Source organism: Mizuhopecten yessoensis, unplaced genomic scaffold, assembly GCF_002113885.1.
Source record: "Mizuhopecten yessoensis strain PY_sf001 unplaced genomic scaffold, ASM211388v2 scaffold10847, whole genome shotgun sequence".
Taxonomy (NCBI): domain Eukaryota; kingdom Metazoa; phylum Mollusca; class Bivalvia; order Pectinida; family Pectinidae; genus Mizuhopecten; species Mizuhopecten yessoensis.
The window spans coordinates 877,689-901,815 of NW_018408751.1; the positions used below are offsets into that span (position 1 = coordinate 877,689).

The following is a 24,127-nucleotide window of genomic DNA, read 5'->3' on the forward strand; positions in this document are numbered from 1 at the left end:
TGGTTTAAAATAATCAGGTATTGGTCAAAGGGGTAAATGCCAGTTTCAGTTTTTAATGTTCTATGAAATACATTGTATGGACAAAGGGAAGCAATTCCTAATTCCTATGCAAATTAATTATCCAAAGGTTTAAAATGATATATTCTAGAGGAAACTTGGTACCCCTCTTCTGACAAACCTATAAAGATATACTGTACACACAAGAAGAATAACTTCACAGTGGTACACTTTTACATAAAACTTTGATTCATAACAAATTAACAGTAAATCCTTCTGTACAATATGATGGGAACTTCGTCTTTATTTTGTTCTCTATTCCAAAAAATAATATATATATATCTTTTGCCTTAGCTTTCAGTACTTTCAGTACTTTGATTTTTTACTGTTGCATCAATGAAAATAATCCTTCGTGTATTAACACGAAGGATTATTTTCATTGATGCAACAATAAAAAAAATCGTTATTTTATCCCTTTCATTAATTTTTTTCTCCCTTATTCCTTCCTGGTGTCTTACTTTGCTAACTTAAGTTTGTTCATTCTTTAACTTGATTAGATAAAAAGCTATCACAACGGAAACTTTATCCCCGGACCCCGGACCTCTGGATTATACATGTAGTTATAGAGCCTATCCATTGTTCCAGTGGTCCTGACATTTGCAATGTTTCATACTTTTCTGCAATTTTACTTGGATTAATTCAAAAGCTATACTTCACCCCCATAAAACCTCTAACAGCCAATGATTATCTTTGCATGAATCTAAAAGAAAAGTAGTTAATCATTCAGCTGAAAATTTGCATTTTTTTCATCTTAAGGTAATAGGATTGTGTCACCATTTCTCAGTAGAATTTCTTCAAATTTTGTACTTTTATTGCTCTGAAGTAAAGAAAATTTTCTGCCACAAAAAAATATATAGGTTGTCAGAAGTTTGAGGATTTTAAATGGAAATTTATGTAAAAAGGAGTGAATTTTGAAAAAAAATATGAAAGACAATTTTTTGCAAAATAATGTCAATAAAAATGATACTGATATAGATTAGTGTTGCATTAATGTATATCAATTTAATAAATGCTGAAATTGTGTAAAATTGATTATCTATAAACGATTTAAAATGGACATTTTATAATAAAACCATATACACATAGTAATTGCATGTCAGAGTTATCTCTATGACCTTAAGGTCATTGGAGTGTATCGATAAACGGAAACAGGAAGTACATCCCTAGTTGAAAATCCAATGTAGGGAGACAGTATCACAACTTCCGCAATTTCTAATGTTTAATATTAAACTGATGAATATTGTATGTTTATTATTGACAGAACAGTGTGTTCTCTCAATATTAAAGTATTTCAAAGAAATCCAGGCATTAATTCAGGTTTTTTAATTATCAATGAGTCACATGTGTCCATTTTTCTGTACTTCAGCAAACCGGCTACCTATTTCACTACTGTGAAGTTTTTCAAGAACGATAACTCTTACCTGCAATTACTATGTGTAAATGGTTTTATTATAAAATGTCAATTTTTATATCGTGTATAGAGAATTAATTTTACACAATTTTTGCATTTATTAAATTGATATACATTAATGCAATACTAATATATGTCAGTTTCATTTTTATTGACATTATTTTTTAAAAATATTGTGTCTTTCTTTTTTTTTTCAAAATTCACTCCTTTCTACATAAATTTCCATTTAAAATCCTTAAAATTCTGACAACCTATATTTTTTTTGCGGCAGATATTTTTTTTTACTTTAAAGCAATATAACTACAAAATTTGAAGAAATTCTACTGAGAAATGGTGACACAATCCTATTACCTTAAGTATCACTGTCCAACTCACTGGGTTTTTACCAATATAAAGTAACCTCCCCTTAACTTCCGTTTGGACACACTTTCGTTGACCAGGTATCTTACTCGGTTAGACCGATGATATAACAATCTGAGGTCCAGTGTTCGAATCCCGGACTAGCGCCGCTGATTTTTTACACTCAGAACACTGTTGTTATTATACATTTTTAGTCTTTCATAGGGCAATATTTACATTTGTATGGCATTGTCACTTTATAGACTATTTGAAAACTGTGTCTTTCATGGGACTTTTAATACCAAGCGCCACGAGACATAAAATACAACACCGACCGGAACTACAAATTAATAACCAATGTAAACAAACGTGACGGCTGCTGAAATATCGCTAGGCATTGTGAGACATGACAATGTAATTGTGATTGTGTAAATAAAAAAAATAAAAAAAAACATTAAAAAAAAATACTTTCATTACAACAATATCGGTTGAAATAACCGATGCCGGCAATGGAAACATATTTAACGCCCATGTAATTTATCAGAAATATTCTCTGTTTTAATACACGACTGCACTGATCCACAGGGGTTCGTTACAAATGTTTGAAATACGCATATGTTATAGACCTACTGATATGAGTCACAGCACACATAAACAAACACAAGGCATATGTGTATTTCAAAATCACTCACTTGAAACGCTATTCCCAGCCAGCACATAGATATCGGGCCGACATTGGGCCGATTTCGGAGTCCATATCGGCCCATTGTCGGTTTGAAGGGCGGGCCAACATCGGGCAAGCTTCCATTTGCAACACGTTTTGATGTCGGCCCGATATCGGCAAGTATATCGGCCCGATGTCTATCCGACGTACTTAAAAGTATATCCAACCTTAAAACCATATTACTCCCAGTATTTGGACAATCTATGTATGTTGGCCCGACGTTGACCCAACATTGGCCCGATGTCAATCTGCAGTCCTCCATATCGACCCAGTGTCGGTTTCAATTACGGACCGACATCGGGCCAGCTTTCATTTGCAACACGTTTTGATGTCGGTCCAAAAATCGGCAGGTATATCGGCCCGATGTCTATCCTAAGTCTTTCCAACATGAAAACCATGTTCCTCCCAGTATCTGGACAATGTGTGTATGATGGCCCGACGTTGACCCAACATCGGCCCGATGTCAATCTTCAGTCTTTCGGTACCGTTATTTCTAAGGTCAAAAAAGATATTGTATTACACGCAAGTGAAATACAATTTTCGGGCTTACATTTAACAATGATACGTAATACATCAACGGTGAACAAGTTTGTGGTCTAGCAATTTTTATGATCTATTTTAATGATACAGCTTTGCAAGCAAACAAATCAAAATATGCGCGATGTTTCCTTGCAAAGCTGTGTCATTCAAATAAATCATAAATACCATACAAAAACGGTTCATTACTTATATTTACGTTTTCTCTGCCTCTTATATTCTTTTTTAACTTATAATCTATAATTAAAATTAAAAATGCCCGCCTTATCGACAGTCCACACAATTTCGTTCAATAGTTTGAACAGCGTATTGTCGCGTGCTGATTGGCTAACAAAGTAGTACTTTGACATTTTAACAAACACTTCAAATTTATTCCACAATTTAGTATCAATACAATTGCGTATGATATGTCTATAGGGTGATTCCAGTTTTTCAATAGAAATCTGAGCTGAAAGTTGGATTTGAAATTGTTTCGATTTTCCCCCGGAACAAATTTCGCGCATGGATAAATACAGTGAACACCGTGAATGGGACCTTGACCTCCACGAGGGAGTTATTTTTGGAAGTTAATTCGAACTTTTCTCTTTGCTCATTTTGTGAAGAATCCAGGCGTGAATGTATTTGTTGATTGTATGGGAACCCGACAACAGTCGGTAGATTCTATAACAGCATCGTTATTTGACATGTCGTCTGAAACTGAGGAACCGTGGATCCGAGACGCGTGAAACTGATAGCGTTTGAAGTGAGTGATCTTGCGACGGAGCACAGGTTCGTTACAAATGTCTGAAATGACGAATGTTTATGTGTGCTGTGACTCATATCAGTAGGTCTGTAACATATGTGTCAGTAGGTCTATAGAATATGTGTATTTCAGACATTTATAACGAACCCCTGTTGATCAGTGCAGTGTAACAGACGATATTTCTGATAAATTGCATGAGCGTTAAAATTGTTTCCATTGCCGGCATTGGTGATTTCAACCGATGTGCATTTTGTACGATATTGCAGACCTTGGTCTTGTTTTCGTTGTAATAACAGTGTTTTTTATTTTATTTTTTATTTTGCACATAAATTTACAATGACATTATCAAATCTCACAATGCCCAGCGATATTTCAGCAGCCGTCAATCTCATGTTTATTTACATTGGATATTGTAGTTCCGGTCAGTATTGTAATTAATACGCTAAGAATTGTGTCTCGTGCGGCATGGTAATTATGTCTCGTGCGGCATGGTAATTAAAGTCCCATCAACGACACAGCTTTCAAAGAGACCATATAGTGACAATGCCATGCAAATTGGATCAGTGTCATTTTGAAGCTTCTCCTCCAGCCTCGATTAACATGAGACAACCGTTAGTATCAAACATTTTGTTGACGCTTTGGTGACATTCAGTGTTCAATAAATCTCGTTTGCAATGACGATACATACACTTCAATATCGAAAATATAAAGGAATATCTTTGTTTGGGTATATAATGACTACAAATTTAGAATGTTAATAAAAGGATGTAATGGTCCACTGATCCAAAAGCTTATTGGAGACTCATCAAAAGGTTGATGCAATTGTCTGGTACTACACAATCTATACCTACTCTTGTAGATCCTGTTTCTGACAATGTGGTTACTAGTGATGAAGACAAAGCTAATTTGTTAAATGACTATTTTTGTAATATAACTCGTGTAGATGATAGAAATACTGCGGTTCCTCTCATCGAGCCAAAAACTGACAATAGTCTTAGGTACATTAGAGTCAATGATAATGAAATACGTGATAATTTACAGATATTGAAGCTTGGTAAGGCCTCGGGTGAGGATGGAATCAGTCACCATATGCTCAGAAACACATCAGAAACAGTTTGTGTTCCCCTTGAAATCATTTTTAATAAGTCTTTATCGTCTGGTGTTTACCCAATCTCTTGGAAAACAGCCAAAGTTATGCCACTGTTTAAAAAAGGTGACAGGCAGTCTCCCTCTAACTACAGGCCAATTTCCTTATTATCTACAGTTGGAAAAGTGTTTGAGAGGGTAATTTTCAAATACTTGCATAATTATTTTTATTGAAAACTCACTTTTTCATAAGCACCAGTCTGGTTTTTTGCCTGGTCATTCTACTGTATATCAGTTCATTGAAATTTATCATAACATCTGTATTGCTCTAGAAGAAAAAAAACATGTATGTATGGTATTCTGCGATATTTCTAAGGCTTTTGATAGGGTTTGGCTTAAGGGCTTGATGATTAAGTTAAAATCCTATGGAATTTCAGGGGAATTGGTATCATTGGTTGGAAAATTACCTATTTCAGAGGCACCAGAGATTCTTGTTGAATTCTTCTTACTCCGACTTAGGTGTCATTGAAGCAGGTGTTCCTCAGGGTTCGATTCTTGAACCTCTTTTGTTTCTTATCTATATAAATGATATTGCTGATGTGTTTGAATCAACCTCTCGTCTTTTTGCAGACGATACTTCTTTGCTAAAATCATCCTCTTCATGTCTAGAAATCCAAACGGTTATGAATAGAGATCTCGAGTCTCTTAATGCAGGGTCCCAAACTTGGTTAGTAACATTCAATCCGGAAAAAACTGACTAAAATCATCCTCTTCATGTCTATGAAATTGATGAAGATTTACAATTAGAATTTAATGGCGAATTTTTAAATTTTACTGATCATCATAAACATTTAGGTGTAATTTTTAATTCAAGTGCAAAATGGGGGGATCATATTTGTGCAATATATACTTCAGTTATGAAAAAAGTCAACGTCTTACGTAGACTAAAATACTTATTTAATCGTGATAATCTTTTAAAGATTTATAAATAATTTATTTTACCAGTTTTAGAATATGCTTGTGAATTGTGGGATGGTTGTACAACTTATGAAACAGAAATGTTAGAGAAAGCCCAAAGAGAAGCGTCTCGTATTCCAACTAGTCTTCCTTCATTTGCCCGAATGGAAGACTTATTTTTTGAAACTGGTCTAGAAACTCTTTCGAATAGAAGAAAACGCAGAAAACTTTTGTATAAAATGCACAACAAATTAACTCCAGACTATTAAAAATTCTCTATTGCCATCTTCCATTGCAGAAAATAACCGTTATACCCTTAGAAACAATGATGATTATAGAATTCGTCCTTTCAGGCTTTCTCTAACAAATTCATCTTTTATACCTTCAACTCTTCGCGGTTGGAATTCATTAGACCTTTCAGTGCGATCATTGCCCTCATTACATTCTTTTAAAAACTCGTTAACTTCAAATGTACAATCTCCTCCACCAATATACTTAGGTTTCGGTGAACGTAAATTGAACATTTTGCATACTAAACTTAGACATCAATGTAGTCCACTTAAATATGATCTTTTTAGAGTAAATCTGGTTGATAGTCCAGTTTGTTATTGCGGCCATCCCTGTGAAAATGCCTTTCACTTTTTTTGTGAGTGCTTACTTTTTGACAACGAAAGACATACCCTGCTCCTAAATTTGAATGCCTTGCATGTTGTTTTTAATTTAGAACTACTTTTGTTTGGAAATAGTCAACTTTCGATAGAAAACAACATAAGTATCTTTAGACATGTGCATCATTTCATCAAATCCAGCAATAGGTTTTGATTNAAGAAATGACAAAAAATACTGCTCGTATTTGTAATTCTTTTTAAATTACCCTGTGAAAGTTGCTTGCCATCTCTTAACTAGCTTTGGACATGTGCATCATTACATCAAATCCAGCAATAGGTTTTGATAGTTATACTTACTTTTCTATTTTTATTTATGTCTAAGTTGTTATATGTGTTTATGAAATTGTATTTCATTATTTTGCCTGATTTATTTGTTACATTGATTCTGTTCATTTTGAAAGTACTCTATTAGGATGCATGTCATGAAATCTGTATAATTTATTCAAATGCGGATCGATTTCTCAGTTTACAAGTTTACTTTTCTAGGTAACACCCCTCCCCTCCATCACCCCCACCCCCTCCCACCCCACAGTTCCTTCCTTCCTCAACCTATCTTTTTCCCTTACCCAAAAACATATACACTATTTTTACAATATGTATTGAGGAGAGGACTCTATTAAGTTGTAATAACTTGTTGTCCGATCCATATGTATATTTGTACAATAAAATATGTTTAAACTAATTTAACGGTAGTCTTGCAATGTTCATGCCGGTATATACCATGAAGCCCTAGGGTTCATCAAATTGACCAAAAAAATGCATTCCAATCCTTCTTTTATAGTGTATAACCATGAACATTATTTCATTACAGGTTTTAGAAGATACAAATCAGCAGGCATCAATTTTGTTTGTGGTTTGACAATCGGAATATTTTCCACCTTACTAGTAGCTAGTCTGACGTCACGGCAGTCGTTAATAGGTCAGACCACATATGACGTCATCAACAGACACCGCTACGAAAACAAAAAGGATCAATTTCCTTCAATTTCAGTGTTACCTGATCAGACTAATAAGCGATTCATGAAAAAGGACTTTTTGCATAATGCAGATAAAATGATCAGAGGATTTCAACCAATCAACTTCAACGATTATGAATTTCATCAAGGTAAATATTTTATCAGTAAAATATCTATATCAGATCGCATATATTAAATGTTTTCGTCGAACGATCTTCTTACGGTGTTTAATAAAAAAAAATATGTATACACAGTCATTTGGAATTTTTAAGACGAGCTCCTACAAGTATTTTAATAAATGATTTTAAATTATTTATTTAAATTATGATATGAAATGGAAATGGGGATAACATGTATGACATAGGTAAGAATTATGAGAATATTCATTGAAGAACAATTTTCTTTGCAAAGTCGGATGCAGTTTATATAACAAAAGATAATATGCAGAATGTTTATAAACGTTTTTACGTGATATGGGTTGTTATGCATGTGCGTTACTGCTAACTGATTATTTTGCATTATCCCCCACCGACCCATAACTGCCCAGCACGTGCTGTATATGTGTTACTTCCGGTTCCATAGATACATCCATACTTGTTCTTGGTAAAGTTTTCATTTTCTACTTAAAATTATAACGTATGGTATATGAAATGACGGGTTATAACGAAATCATTATGATTTTCTACCCTGTATCAACCCTCGGCTCACATCAGCCCTCGGGCTGCCTGTCTCTCGGGCTATTATAGAGATTTCGGGTTTATTAGGGATAGAATTTGGTAATGGTGATATGATCACCTCTTTATAGTATATGGTTGTTATTACTGCACAACAAAGAAATTAAACATGATATTAACGTTTTTCAGATGAAAACCACGTTGCCATGGATTTAAAAAAACAAGTACGTGTGTTATGTTGGGTGATGACAAGTCCACAAAATCTTAATGTTAAGACCATACACGTACAACGCACATGGGCCAAGCGATGTAACGTGGTTGTTTACATCAGCTCGACTTCAAACACCAGCTTTCCGACCGTGGGGCTGAACGTTTCCGAGGGACGGGACCATCTTACGGAAAAAAGTATGCAAGCGTTTAAGTACGTGTATGACAAACATTTCAATGACGCTGATTGGTTCTTGAAAGCTGATGACGACACTTACGTTATACTAGAAAACCTTCGTTATTTACTGAAGTCACATTCACATGAGAAACCAGTCTACTTCGGGCATCATTTCAGACCACTAGTAAAGCAGGGTTACCACAGTGGAGGGGCGGGGTACGTCTTGAGTAAAGAAGCCCTACGAAGGCTGGTTCTGAAAGGAAACGATACGAATTTGTGCCGTAAAGCCGGTGCAAATGAAGACGTAGAGATTGGTCGATGTATGGAGAATCTTGGAGTCAGAATTGGAAACTCAACGGACGCCTTAGGGCGAACCCGATTTCATTGTTTCAGTCCTCAAACGCATATATCTGGAAATTTTCCTCGCTGGTTTTATGATTACGACATTTTTCATGGGAAGAATAAGGTATGTATATTATCTACTTGTACATGTACATGTATAAAATATGGAGTAAAAATCAGGATTCATAAATCGTTATCTCACGTGACAAGGCCTTTCTTTCCTTGTAACTGTCAAAATCATATGACGACGGTGTCCATAGATGATTGGAGGTCAACGACTATAAAGTGCTAACCTCAATGAAATGTCATAAACTGGATGTAACAGGGGCCATTATTTGTTCAATGTCCTCGACAGCAGTCGAACCCGGGACCTCTGGCTTAACGAATGAGCTAAAACGAAAGTCTCCCAAGCCGAGCAGCTGGCTTGGTTGATCAGCTTCGCTATGGTGGGTTGCTATGCCTATTTCCCCAAAGCTACGACCGCTAGTGCGCGCATCCAACCGTATTCAGGTAGCTCTATCGGGATCCCGTGTCTAAGAACAGATTAAATCAGCCGAATTTAAGACCATGGCTATTCAATACATGCTTTTTCACGATAAAGATTCGACAAAATGTTTATTTCGCGTTATGCTGTATGAGCACAAGATCGAATATGTTTTTAAATAATAAATAAAATAAAAAATAGTGCCAATTTGAAGGTTAAAGAATTCATAAATGTCATTTAAAATAATATCTTAACTACAAAGCGTAGCTGTACTGCACAAGCGTACAGGGATTTGTTGGCATGATTCCATAGAAGATGAATTAATAGGTATGTTATTAAAATATCAATAAAATGTTCCATTTAATTAAGGAAAATGATCACATGCCTAAATATTAATAATGATAATTAAAAAAAAGATAACTGAACATGGATTCGAACCTACAGCGTTCACTTCTTCTGGTCACAAGCTAACTGCGGTTTTTTTTCTTGAGAAGCAAGCTTAATGCGTTACACATTAGACTACATCGGACATAAACGTGTCAGGAAATACAAACTGTTTTAACCCAAGAAACATCTGTCGCAGTTTTGAGAAACTTTATCAACCCTGTTTTCCATTATTTTGAGCACTTTCTCAAAGGAGGGATTTGACTTTGCATATTACATCTGGGAATCAAAAAGTTTATTCAAAAGTTGGTCCTCGTTTGGGAAAGTATTGATTTTTTTTTTAAGTCTGGGAAACCCTGTCACTTTCATAGGTATAGTGAATACGGCTATTGTGCAGCATTATATCAACAATACAGAATATATCAACAGTTCAAAATATCATATTCAATTGGTTTTATATCTATTCTATGCATTTTCGCTACCAGAAATCATTTATGCATTCATATTTTTTCCCGTTTTCATAAATGCCGACTTAGGGAAATACGGGCAGTTTTCCGCCATAGCTCTTTAACTCATACACAAATGTCAACACGTGGCTTGCACTGTTTTGATTATTTCTTGATTAAGGGCAACCTTTCATGCCAGATGTACGTCATGTAAATACATCAGCATATTACAACAAGTGTTCCATCATAGCAAAATTGAAGGATCGGTGTGCGCCATCTTGTTGATGAGACAAAAAAACTAGTTCGATCCTTTGATGTACATCAAAAGAATATCGCGGTTACATAACGGTAAAAATTGACAGGCTTTGAAGTCGGGCGTCTCTCCTTTGTAATCTTCAAAGAACAGGTATCAGCCTAGCGATTGGTCAGGTTTTGTTTTACCTGAGACCAATCAAACAGCTATCTTCGTGCCTTCAGTTTTGCCATGACATATTCCAGGGGTGTAGAGAGCGAAAGTGAACGTAACCCCTGGGTATCGAGGATGCACTAGGTCATCTTTATTATCCCCCGCTCTCACCGAAACGGGGGCTATTAATTTGGGTTGGTCCGTCTGTCCGTCTGTCTGTCTGTCTGTCTGTCTGTCTGTCACGCTTCGTTTCCGTGCAACAACTACGACAAATGTTAACCGATTTTCTTCAAACTTGGTACCAGGGTTAATTGTCTTAAGGGCTCGACCAAGTTTGATGACCACTTTAATCGGACGCCATTTGGCAAAGTCATTATCTGCAGTTTCCGCTTAATAACTCTAGCAAATATTAGATAAGGCGTTTTTTTCTTCGAGCTTCAAGCTATACATTATATCTCAACAGCACGATACTCACATGTGTAAACCTAACCTCAATAATGTTTCCCACAATATGTCCTGAAAGCGGGGGATATACATTCCACGAATTTGGTTGTTTAAAATAGTTTTGATAAGACATTTCAATATGTTGGACGTTTGACATGGCCCTTCAGTGACCACCAGGATTATATCGGTGACGCTCAAAAAATATCGAGGGTCCACATGGGTAAAACCTTCAGCTTGACAGGTCATGTATAAAATCTGTATCAAGCAAACGTTTCAGTATTACCTGGACTTGACCTAGATTTACAAGGCGGATGTCGTCGATAAAATAGAGGACGCTTACCCTTCCGGAATACCTGGCCTTTTGCTCTTTGTACTTCTCAAAAGCTCTCCATGTAAATGTTTTTTGTTCTATTTTGCACTATTTTTATCAATTTTGAACACAAATTGGGACTTTGTTAACACTACGATATAACCTTTTTGGTTTTATTGGTGTAAATGATCATCTGCATATAATCAGGATAGTACATACGTTTAGATTATCACAATGTGTTTTCATGGTTTGTCGTGAGAACAATTTTCTCATCGCTCACAGGTGGATAAAATTGTGCGAGCAGTCGTGGTGACCTCTCTTTTACATCCACCCGCGAGCGATGAGAAATGTATTCTAACGACAAATTCTGAAAACATAGTTTGATAATCAATAGTTTTCAGGTCGTTCTCAACTTCTTCTTGTGTATAAGCCATTTTTTTTTTATACTTATATGTTTTAAATGACGGTCATCTTTAAAATCCAAGATAGCCACATGCACATGCCTTTGTAGATAAAGGAAGAGGGAGAGAAGGGGCGGAGAGAGGGGGAGAGAGGGGCGGAGAGATAGGGAGAGAGAGGGGTGGAGAGAGGGGGAGAGAGGGGGCGGAGGGATAGGGAGAGAGAGGGAGAGAGAGGGGGAGAGGGGGCGGAGGGATAGGGAGAGAGAGGGGGCGGAGAGATAGGGAGAGAGGGGGAGAGAGGGGCGGAGAGATAGGGAGAGAGAGGGGTGGAGAGAGGGGGAGAGAGGGGGCGGAGAGAGTGAGACAGAGGGGGCGGAGAGAGGGGGACAGAGGGGGCGGAGAGATAGGGAGAGAGGGGGAGAGAGGGGCGGAGAGATAGGGAGAGAGAGGGGGCGGAGAGATAGGGAGAGAGAGGGGGCGGAGAGATAGGGAGAGAGGGGGAGAGAGGGGGCGGAGAGAGTGAGACAGAGGGGGCGGAGAGAGGGGGACAGAGGGGGCGGAGAGAGGGGGACAGAGGGGGCGGAGAGAGGGGGACAGAGGGGGCGGAGAGATAGGGAGAGAGGGGGAGAGAGGGGCGGAGAGAGGGAAGAGTGGGTAATAAAGAGAGTCCGATTTTTTTCAAGATTACTGGATAAGTACTGCAACAAGACTGTTAATTTAAGAAAATATATATCAGACCACGTGGTTGTTCCTTCTCCATGCGAACGGACTAGTTATACAATTCGCTGTTCACAACTTTCTTCTGATCAAATGTTCATCACATCCCGTGCTATTATATATACCTTCCTACAGACTTGTATGTAAAATAACATGTCTCCATATATACACATGAAGATAAATTACTTACGTTTAAATTGTTACGGGCAGATTATTAAACATTTCATACATATTTATATCCTATCTATATGTGCTTGCATAACACTAGTGAGATGAAACCCGTATGGGCGGATTCATGTAGGCGAAAAACCCTTCAACCAACCAACCAACTACCATGATCATTATTCGCACAGTGCAATAAGAGGCGCGGTAGTGTAGTGGTAGGACGCCGGGCTCGTGAACGAAAGGTTGTATGTTCGAGTCACGGCACGGCAATGTGTTGTATCTTTGAGCAAGATACTTTACTCCGCTTGTTGTAAATGAGTACGTGGTTGGGCAGTGCTAGAATCGCTGAGTGCTAGCTTTGAGACGACCTACGAACTAGGTTGTGATAAAGCGGTATATAACAACCTCCAGTTATTATTATAATTAATATAAGGCATCTTTATTATCTTGATTTATTTTGGCAAAATAGAGCGCTTTATGAACGTTGTGTATTATTATATTCGTGTAGTGTTATTTTACTTAATTATCTGCCCACATTTTCCGTTCTACCATATATAACGATAAACTTCCTTTGTGTTCCAGGGAGTAGACAAAATTAGCGATTACGCCATTTCCTTTCACTACATTGAACCCATGCGCATGTACGACCTTGAATTCTTCATTTATCACCTACGACCTTATGGCGTCACTTCCGGTCACCAACATCTCAACCTTCCCGCATACTGACAAACAATTCTTTCAGAAGATTCGGACAATTAGGATTTTCCAATCTACCAGCGATCTACCCATGAAGTTTAACATATCATGTGTGATTTCTTGGTCTGAGCACTTTGTCCGCATTCACGAATAATCAGGAATAGTGTGTTCTCCCAAACAGTAGACTGGCGGCCATGTTGGATTATAGTCATTGGTTGTAATTTGTTATTTAGTGGAAGGTAGTATCTAAAATAATTGTTGTAATATATATACATGTATATACATAAACAAGAAAAAGGCATAAATGTATATCAAACTATAAATTGCGTCGTCAAAACAATAGGAAATCAAGCTATTTGATGATGACTATGTTTGGTCTGGGCGTGTTTTGGTCCCCAAATGCATCAAAAATGAAAACCTTTAAATGGACATTGAAATGACTGTTTCTTTCATTTTGAATACTTCCCAAACACTATCATGAAAGTATTTATTTTTATTTCTAAGAATTGTTGCCTTGGTAACAAGTTCAAATTTTCATAAATTAGAAAAAAATGAATATATTCAGTGAATTTTGTCATATTTTCCATAGGTTTTTTTCTGGAAACTGTAGAGCGCATGCTTGAACAAACTAAATATCAAAGGATAATGTGTAGGCACCTGTAATACATCTTTAGGAGAAATATAAAGAGTGTCCAAGAGTGCTGAATATTCAAATTTCTTTTATTTATGCAAATAATAACTGGTTACCATGGCAGGCATATTTGAAAACACAGATACAGGTTTACATGATAGTACCGGGGAAGTAATGAAAGTTCTATTCAGGATTTGTGGGCCAAAAAAAGGTCGAAACCATACATAGTTTTTTTATTCTGTAATTTCATATCCGTTAGAAAATAATGCCAGCTTAAGATGGCTCCACCCTTTCGAAATTAACCAGCGGAATTCGCTGAAAATTTCGCATAATGCTTATTTTTTATGAAAATCTAAGCATTCCGATAGACTTGGGATTTTTTGAAAAAAAATACCCCCAAAAATGAGTTTTCGGCAATTTATTTATTTTTCATTTTGTTTTGGTGTGTGGCATTGTTCGGGAAAATAACAACAATAACAAAATGAAAAGAAGCATTGCTAACTAACTCTGCAAATATTTTATTAATCACAAAATATTTAAAACACATTACTCAAAGTGTTTTTTATTGAAATCGTATGGATAAAAGTGATTATCTACAAGCTAAAAGCAAAAAGGAGACAAAGCTTCCTACAAAAATAATGGAATATTGAACAAAATATACACAATGGCCTTATAGTTAAATTATTTCATATTGTACAGTAATTTTGATCATGGTGGGAGTTGTCTTCCTTGAAAAAAATCGGAACTTTTTGCAGAGGGATAAAATTTACACAATGACAGTTATCTCTTTTTAATAAGATATCAAATATACTTTATGACCTTGTTGAAGTGGTCTGGTCTCTTGTCAGTGTCTTTCCGTGTGTCTTCGTATCGGAATCTTTCTTTCTGAATTACGTAAAGGTTATTGCATGGTTTTCGAGTAACAATGTATTTATTACACCCGATATTCTCAATAGCCCAGTCTGAGTGTATCCTTCATAATGGATACACGTGTTTATTCGGGTGATGATGATTTTGGGAATTTTCTATTGGAACCATCACAAAGTTATTCTGATATAATGGATATCAGTACACAAAGTCTTTATGAAGGAGTTAGCTTCAAAAGGAAACGGAATCGTACGCCATACCGACAACCTTACACTGGAGGATGAGAAACGTCTTTTGGAGACAGGTATGTTCGGTGTTGTACTATTTATATGAAGTAAGATGAATGAATGAATGAATTGATTAATTAATTTATAATTGATTGTTGTACTGAAAAAAGCAGACCAGGAAATTAAAATTACATTGTAAACAAAAAAATGCAGCAAAGCTGCTGGACACAAAATCTATTTTATGAAAACCAACAACCACGTGGGAACGGATCATGCATACTCGAATTTATTTAATTATGATGATGTACATTGTTTACTTAATGGCGTTAATTTTGTCGTTTAGAATATTCCGTTCACGCTCAATATCCTTACATTTTGCACTGTTGTCACTCATTAATTTTCTTACAGCACGCAAATGTACACGTCTAAATGTCAACTATTTGGTAATAATCGGATAACGTCATCGAGAGACAGAAGGCACATTACATGATTTACATAAAATAACATTTATACCTTTTGTCAAAATCGCAGCGATGTTTACAAATATTTCTATTAACAATGTATATGTACATTACCTATCAACTGTCTTCTAGGTTTAAGCGTCAATCGTAGCCCCTTTGAATAATAGATATAACTTGTTCAGACTGCTACAAGTTTTGCCACAACGCTGTTTTTGTTTGTTGGTATTACATATTCGTTTTATACAAGTGAATTAAATACATCGTATTGATATAAACTTTATTTCATTCCAAATTAGGTTGCATTACATCACCTAACATACAAAGTACAGAGGAATGGGATCCGGAAACAAGTTGAAATAATTTATATAAATCCGTTTCCGAGAATTTATCTCATTAATTTAAGGCATGATGGCAAAGTTACTGAATTCTATGGAAAGAAATATAAACACTTAAAACAGTAGCTTACATTTAAACGTAGTTAAGGGATATTTGAAGGGCTACCTCGTATTGAACGGGAAACCCTTGACATTTTCATTTTCTTACATACGTCACGCGACACAAATATAGGTTGTTTATCCTCCGCATGAAAGCCATTTTGGTCTCTGTGGAGTATAACATATATGGCTATATCTTACCATCGTCCCATTTGGGATCATTCCAATTGCGTTTCCAAAAATTATGAAATAATACAATTTTTATTTGTTTCGGAACTCCTCGGGGTTTATCCATCATATTTGCCAACCATTATAAGGGAAATAACTCCTCCGTTCTTACAAGGGGCACAACAAATGCATGGGTTCTTACGCGATTCATTCCGCTTTGAACATACAGCCTAAATATTTTAGTGGGACGATAATAAGAGTAAGATATAGAGCGGTATTTGCGGCATTTGTAATTACAGCAAGACTTCCATTTTCACCTTAATCCATTCAAACAATGAACGTGCAGATGTACCATATATTGTTCCTTGCAAATTTATAATTACGTATGTATTCGTGTAGTGTTTGTTTTTACTTAATTATCTGCACACATTTTCCATTCTACCATATATAACGATATACTACTCTTACCATCGTCCCACTAAATTATCAATGACGGAATACATCGTCCAATGTTCGATAACATAATATATTTCCGTCAATGCCGGAGGAGTTATCCCCTATGCTAAAATCAGTAAAATATGTTGGATCGCATGCGAGGAGTTTCGAATGGACCAAAACACTTCTTACAGACGCCGAATGTATTATGTGGTTGGCATCATCCCACTTGGGACGATGATAAGATATAGCCACATATAGATAGATAGATATCGCTTACATCAGAAAAGCGTGGGAATGTGAAGTGTATTTTTTTACGCCAAATTCTAATGACGTCACGCTTGACAACAATACAGAGCGCCATTTTGAATGGATTTCACTGCAGTTTTGTCCTTTGCACAGATACACAGATTTATTCTGACTGTAGGAAATTGTACAATTTACTCTCCTGTCAGCTCAATTATAAAAGTTACAATAGTACATACAGTTGGTTAAACATATTAATAACATCATTTCTGAGTATTTTTTGCGAGTCCATTACAGATAGCTGCACAGTTCCATAGAGAACAGATGTTCAATGATAAGTAATTATATTACAGTAACATTGTGAATTGAATGAGTGTGGTTCAAAAATAAAAATGTTCGTACGTATATGGGTGTCTCCTGTATATCGCAATTTTTAAATGTTCAAATGTGATATTTTCGTTAAAGTTCAATCATTGACCATTAGTATGAGTGACTTCGATGGCTTCCCTGTGGTTATACACAAGTGGTTGGTTCTTCCAATGACGGTCAAGGCTATGTTCAAATGCTCGGACTGTTCGTGACATTACGACCTCCGATGGTAGGCCGTTCCATATATCCACGGTTCGGTAAAGGAATGAATGTTTTCGGATATTCAGGCGCGTTCTTTGTTTGAATAATTTGAGTTCGTGTCCTCTGGTGGTGGTGGTGGTGGTGGTGGTGGTGGTGTTCTTGTTAGGTGTGATGAAAGTCGACACCTCGGGATCATACTTCTTGGTCATGATTTTGTGTAGTTCTATCATGTCTCCTCTGGCTCTTCGATATGCCAGTGTTGGTAATTTCAGGCGTTGCAGTCTCTCGGGGCAGGATAGATTAGATAATGAGATGGGGGCTCCAGACTTGGTTGGCATACTCTAGATGTGGTCTCACGAGTCCTTTGTATAAAGCTGTGAATGTTGTCAGATCCATTTATTCCATAGTACGCCTTATTACACCCATTATAGAGTTGGCTTTGTTGATTTTTTCAGATATATGTACATTAAATGCTAATTCATTGTGAATGGTGACTCCAATATCTTTCTCATGTTCTGTATAGGGAAGTTCCTTTCCATCGTCTAGGTTGTAAGTGAAGTTGTCAATATCACTGTTGCCAATCCGCATTGCTTTGCATTTGTCTGGGTGGAAAAATAGAAGCCACTTTTTGTTCCATGATTGAGCTTTCAGCAGGTCTTCCTGTAGGCCCTCGCAATCTTGGGTGTTAAATATAGCACGGTAGAATTTTGTGTCATCTGCGAAAATGTATGTGTTGGTTTCCGTACTTGTTATATTCGGGAGGTCATTTATGTACAGGACAAATAGGATTGGTCCTATAACGGATCCTTGTGGAATACCGCTGCTCACCTCCTTCCAACATGACGTGTCCATTTATTGTTACGCGTTGTTTGCGATTTAGAAGAAAGGCCTTAATCCAGCTCGTGATTTTACCCGTAAATCCGTACATGCTCATTTTAAGGACGAGTCGGTGGTGAGGGACCTTGTCAAACGCTTTCATAAAGTCACAGTACAGCACATCAATGCATCCTCTTGCATCAAGAATTTTCATCCAGTGGTCAATTACTTGAATTAATTGTAATACGGTGGATCTTCCTTGGATCAACCCAAATTGTTTCTTGCTGAATAATTTATTGGTATGCATGTATTTGATTATTGTTTCTCTTACAATCGTTTCTAATACTTTGCAACATATACATGTTAAACTGATGGGTCTATAGTTACTGGCCGATTTACGATCTCCCTTCTTGAAAATGGCGGTGACACTTGCTTTTCTCCATTCTTTGGGAACGGTTCCATTGTGTATTGAAGTGTTAAAGATAATTGACAATGGCAGACAAATAGCAGAGCTCAGTTCCTTTAGCACTCGCGAGTGAAGGTTGTCTGGGTCTGGGGACTTTGATGTTTTGAGTTTTTCTAATGTTTTGAATACAATATTGGGGTTTATCATTATATTATCTATTGTTTCATCTGTTATACGGTCAATCTGGGGCATGTTCTCCTCAGTTTCCTTCGTAAATACCGATGTGAAGAAATTGGCCAACACCTCAGCTTTTTCTTTATCGATTGATGTGACTGGCTGATCTTGTCCGGTATATAAATCTGATACTTTGGTTCGTGCTTTGGTTTTAGATTGAACATAGTTCCAGAACTTTTTGGGGTTGTTTTTAACTTCCATAGCGATTTGTTTTTCGTGAGTTTTTGTTGCCTTTCTAGTCATTGTTCTTACTTGGTTCCGTATATGGCAATATTCATTGTATGTTTCTGCACTTCTTGTGTTTAAGTATCTAGTCCATAGCCGTTGTTTACGCTTTATTTTTGTAAGTGTTTAAAATATTGCCAGAAAATAGCAGGAAAAATTTCAACACCACCTTCAAAATATTTTCATCACTAATGATATATCACAGCTATATGTCTGGGATTATACACGAATATCTCAAGGGATGATACGAAAGAAATTGTGTGCACATAAATTGTGGGGAAAATGCAAGATTTCAACTGCCCTCAACTCTCAACTCAACTAATGCTGGAAATGTGTCTCTCAGTAAAGCGTTTGGATATGTGTGCATCTATATGGATGTTTCATGTAAAAAGAGTGTTCCGTAATTCAACTCTTCTTTCAAGGAAAAATATAGTGCATGGGAAATCTGACTATGGGAATATAAATACCGGATATACTTTAAGAATGTTGATATTTAAATTCTGTGTTACATTTAATAAATATTTATTTTCACATTTATTCTATTATTTATATTTAAGAAGGGAGATGTCAACGATGTAAATAATTAAAGAGGTATTACTCTTGTTAGCAGTTTGGGCAAACTTTTCACGTCAATCATTAATAATAGGCTTGTGGTATTTGACCTAAAATATAATTAAAAAAAATAACGGATGCTCAGTTTGGTTTTAAGAAAAGCTTGTCTACTATTGACGCCATATTTGCTTTACAGTCTTTGATTAACCGCACTCTAAAACGTAAAAAAAATAATTATACAAAGGCTTTTGATTTCGTCAATAGACAAAACTTGTGGTTCAAATTGATAAAAGAAGGCATTGATCGGAGATTATTAAAGCTAATAAGGTCATTGTATAGTAGTGTTAAATGTTGTGTTAAGCATAATGGTTCATTATCCAATTATTTCAATTGTGAAAAAGGATTGTTTCAAGGGGAAATTTTATCGCCATTATTGTTTACATTATACGTTAATGATTGCGAACTGTCAGTCGATAGAAATTCAAACACTGAATTTGTTCCTTCTGATGTACGCTGACGATATGGTGATTTTTTCCGAAACGCTAGAGGGTCTGCAACATATGTTACACTCTTTAGAATCGTACACAAAAGAATGGGATCCAACAGTCAATACGGATAAAACAAAAAATGTTGTGTTTCGAAATGGGGGGTATTTTGAAAAAAATGAATGTTGGAAATACAATGGTCGTCAGCTAGAAATTGTAAATGAATTTAACTACCTAGGAATCTTACTACATTACAATGGAACATTTAGAAAAACACAACAAAACATTACAGATCGGGGAAGAAAGGCTTTGTTTTCAGTTATGAATGTATGTCGGTAAAATTATTGTAATATTGAAACTCAATTATCAGTTTTTGATACGTATGTAAATAGCATTCTAAGCTACGGTTCTGAAATATGGGGCTTTCATAAAGCCCCAGATATTGAAAAAAATCATACTTTGTTTTGTAAACGACTGCTTGGCGTAAGAAAAAATACTTGTAATATTATGGTGTATTTAGAACTTGGGAGGTATCCATTGGCATTGGTAAGAAAGTTAAGAATTATTAAATATTGCATTAAGTTAAAAAGGACTAGTAATTGTATTTTGCAAGCATGTTATAAAGATATGTTAGAGAATAAGGATAAATGGGTTTTAAACATAAAAATTGATTTATTTAGAATTGGCCTTGGTTACATATGGGAAACAGAAATAAATGATGATAAGTGTTATAATGTTATTAGAGAAAGACTTATTGATACCTATAGACAAGAATGCAAAGAAAACGTAAGAACATCTTCAAAGGGATATATCTATACAAATCTTTATAACCAGTTTGATTTACAGCTTATAATCTAAATATAGAAAAATGTAGATATCAAAATATTGAGCATAGTCTTAGAGTGTGTACTGTATGTAATTTGAATGATATTGAAGATGAGTTTCATTATATGTTGAAATGTCCATGTTATTCGGATTTGCGTGTTAAATCTTTGAAAAAGTACTATGTAAAAAAAAACAAGTATGTTTAAAATGATAAATCTATTTAATGTAAATAACACAAAAAAAACTTGTCAATTTGGCCAAATATATAAAAGCGGCAAATGTAAGAAGAAATCAATTAACTTAATTTGTCACACTCTCCATACTGTTTTGTACATTGCCAGTATTGTATTGTATGTATTGTATGTATTGCATGTATTGTATTGTATTGTATTGTATTGTCTGTAGATATTGTAAATATATCTCACTTTTGAAACCGATTGGTCAAAAGACCCAAGGTAATAACTAGAACTATTACTATTTTTTCCATTGTTTAGCATAATTATGTGCTCATTCAAAAGCTTACCTTTAGCTGTACAATAAGTTACCTGTAGCCGTCCAATAAGTTACATGTAGCTGTCCAATAAGTTACCTGTAGCCGTCCAATAAGTTACCTGTAGCTGTCCAATATGTTACCTGTAGCCGTCCAATAAGTTACCTGTAGCTGTCCAATAAGTGGATTCTTTTGTGTACTTATTTGACAGCTACAGGGAACTTATTGGACGGCTACAGGTTATGCCTATGAATTCTGTTGGATATAATACGCAAATAACAATGGATGACAACACAGCTGTGTTTTAAGATATAATAAAGTTTATATAATCTTGATTGAACCTTCGAGTTTTTGTTTAATTGGATTTTAAACATAATGATGGTTGTATAATCAGATGCCTGTGATATTTGGACCTGCAACTTCAGGGGAAAAAAAGACATTTGAAAAAGCAGTAACCGACCTTAACGACGGGGAATCTATTAGGTAATCGGGGACCGTCGGCACTGTCTGTAAATGAGAAATAATTTTCTTGTTTACGGAAAGAGCCGACGGTTCCCGATTGACTTTGAGGGCGTGCAACCGACATTTGTTCTGTTTCAAAGGCAAATCTTTGGAATCAATTTTATTTGTAGATTCGAAAAAGGAAAATTTACTGATGCCTTGAGGGGACCTTTTGATTTCTGACTTTCGAATTTCGACTTTTGACTTTTGACTTTTGACTTTCGATTTCTGACTTTCGAATTTCGACTTCTGATATTTGACTTTCGACTTTTGAGGAAATATCGCGAGAAAAGAAGCCATAATTTCATTTTTAATTCGGAAGGGATCGAATGAAACGCCAACACGGCTAAATGTAAAGTATTTAATGTTTGAAGTTGCGGATACTGAAGGGAAATAATTTTGTCCTTTCAATTACCATTTGAAAGTTTACATTATGAAATAAAAATAGTGTTAATCTCTGAACTTGTTTGGTCGCTATGTACTTACTTAGTCTCGTTCAACCAGACTCTTGTTGTCTGCGCATGCTACGCCGAACAGAGAGTCTCTTGAATTACAAGTGATCAAGCGTCTGGTTGAACGAGACTTATACTTACTGAGTTCTGATGACATCCAACTACAAGGACCGAGACAATACCATGTGGAGTTAAACTTCTGATAAAAATCTTATACAGTACTTGTAGTTATAAACTTGTGTTATATGTTTTTAATTAACTATAACAATAAAACGTGTATAACGTATTTCAAAAGTTCATTAATTTCACGAATTATGACAAGGAGCGAAATTGTTACACACTATTCAGCCTCTGTTATCTTGTATCTAATGCATTTGCATGTATGTTAATACTTTGTAAATCTCCTATACGCTGTACAACATTTTGAATAACCTGAATTGAATGTATTTTAAAAAGTTAATGAATGTTACATAACTATGATCAATCTTGGTAATGCCGTTTAAAGAAAGATGGAGTTATTCCCCTTTAATCTGGCCAGATTTAGATAATCATCATCATCATCATCATCATCATCATCATCATCATCATCATCATAATCATCATTATCAGTATAATCATCATCATCATCATTTTTTATTCCTCAAACATGAGAGTACACGAGATATAAATTTAAATGAAAATATTACAAAATTCACATGAATAGCTTGGCGGCGAGGGAAAATTAGGACTGTTGTGTATTCCCTAGGTCTAATAGTTCATAAAATCTTTATGCTACACTGCATCAGCACAAAAATAGATCTGCGCTGTTTTTCAAAGCAGATATGCACAGTCTCTCGTAAATTCTTTAGTCAAGGTAACTCCTCAAATTCAAGATCTGGAATTGTTCCTCTAAATATTGCCTGAAGTAGGCATACTTCTGTTAAGTTTGAGAGAGCTTTATATGACTGAAAACCGTAATACTCTACTACTTTTGTCATGAAAGTATCTCTCAAGATAAATGCACTATGACAATCTGTAATAAAATGCCTTATGGTATCGTAATACGGTTTCCTACAAAGTTTACAAATATCAATCTGTTCGATCGGCACGCAAGTAATCATTTTACAAATATATATAACGATGTCTAGTGTTTCCAACATTATATATGGTTCACTGTAGGTACTATGGATCGTGTTGAATCGAATAAAACCATTACCATTGTTCATTCTCGTGGCTAACAATAGGTTTTCGTGAGTCCGGATAACACATTTTACTAAGAGTTTTCATTCGTTCTTGGACGGGAATTCTGCACAGTGAATGTAGCTCTGTATATAGCTTATTAGCTCATATTTGGTTAGAATGGACCAAATATCAGGGATAAATCCTCTCTGCGCCGCTCTTGATCGATTCATAAATTTTAAAAGTCTACGATTAAAGATATTTTTTTGGAATGCTGCTAGGTGTACAGGCGACAACATATCGAAGGAAATACAATTAGGAGTTATCCCCCTTTAAACTGGCCAGCTTTAGATATTATGGTCAGTTTCAAGAGAATTAAAACCGATACGACTGTCAAAGTACACAAATACACACATTATGCGTATATGTATAAATGCAAAGAGGGTATGTTGTATTTATTAAGATTTGGTGTGAGAAAATGAAGTTTTAGAGACGGTCAATTGCACAGTAACGACAAATAGAGACTCGTTCGGGCTTTTCCGGCAACGCCGGAATGGACCGAACGGTGCATCGTATTTACATGATTAGAAATAGTTTTATAATCTAATACTAA

At 35.7% G+C, this 24,127-nt stretch overlaps 1 protein-coding gene across 1 annotated transcript in view; it reads left to right on the plus strand.

The window, feature by feature from the left end:
• LOC110462926 overlaps positions 1-24,127 on the plus strand; it is a 154,221-nt gene that overhangs the window by 3,958 nt on the left and 126,136 nt on the right. Inside the window, exons 2-3 of the mRNA XM_021517171.1 lie at positions 7,333-7,626; positions 8,341-9,002. The gene's annotated coding sequence lies outside the window, so the exon portion shown is untranslated. The remainder of the gene's footprint in view (positions 1-7,332; positions 7,627-8,340; positions 9,003-24,127) is intronic.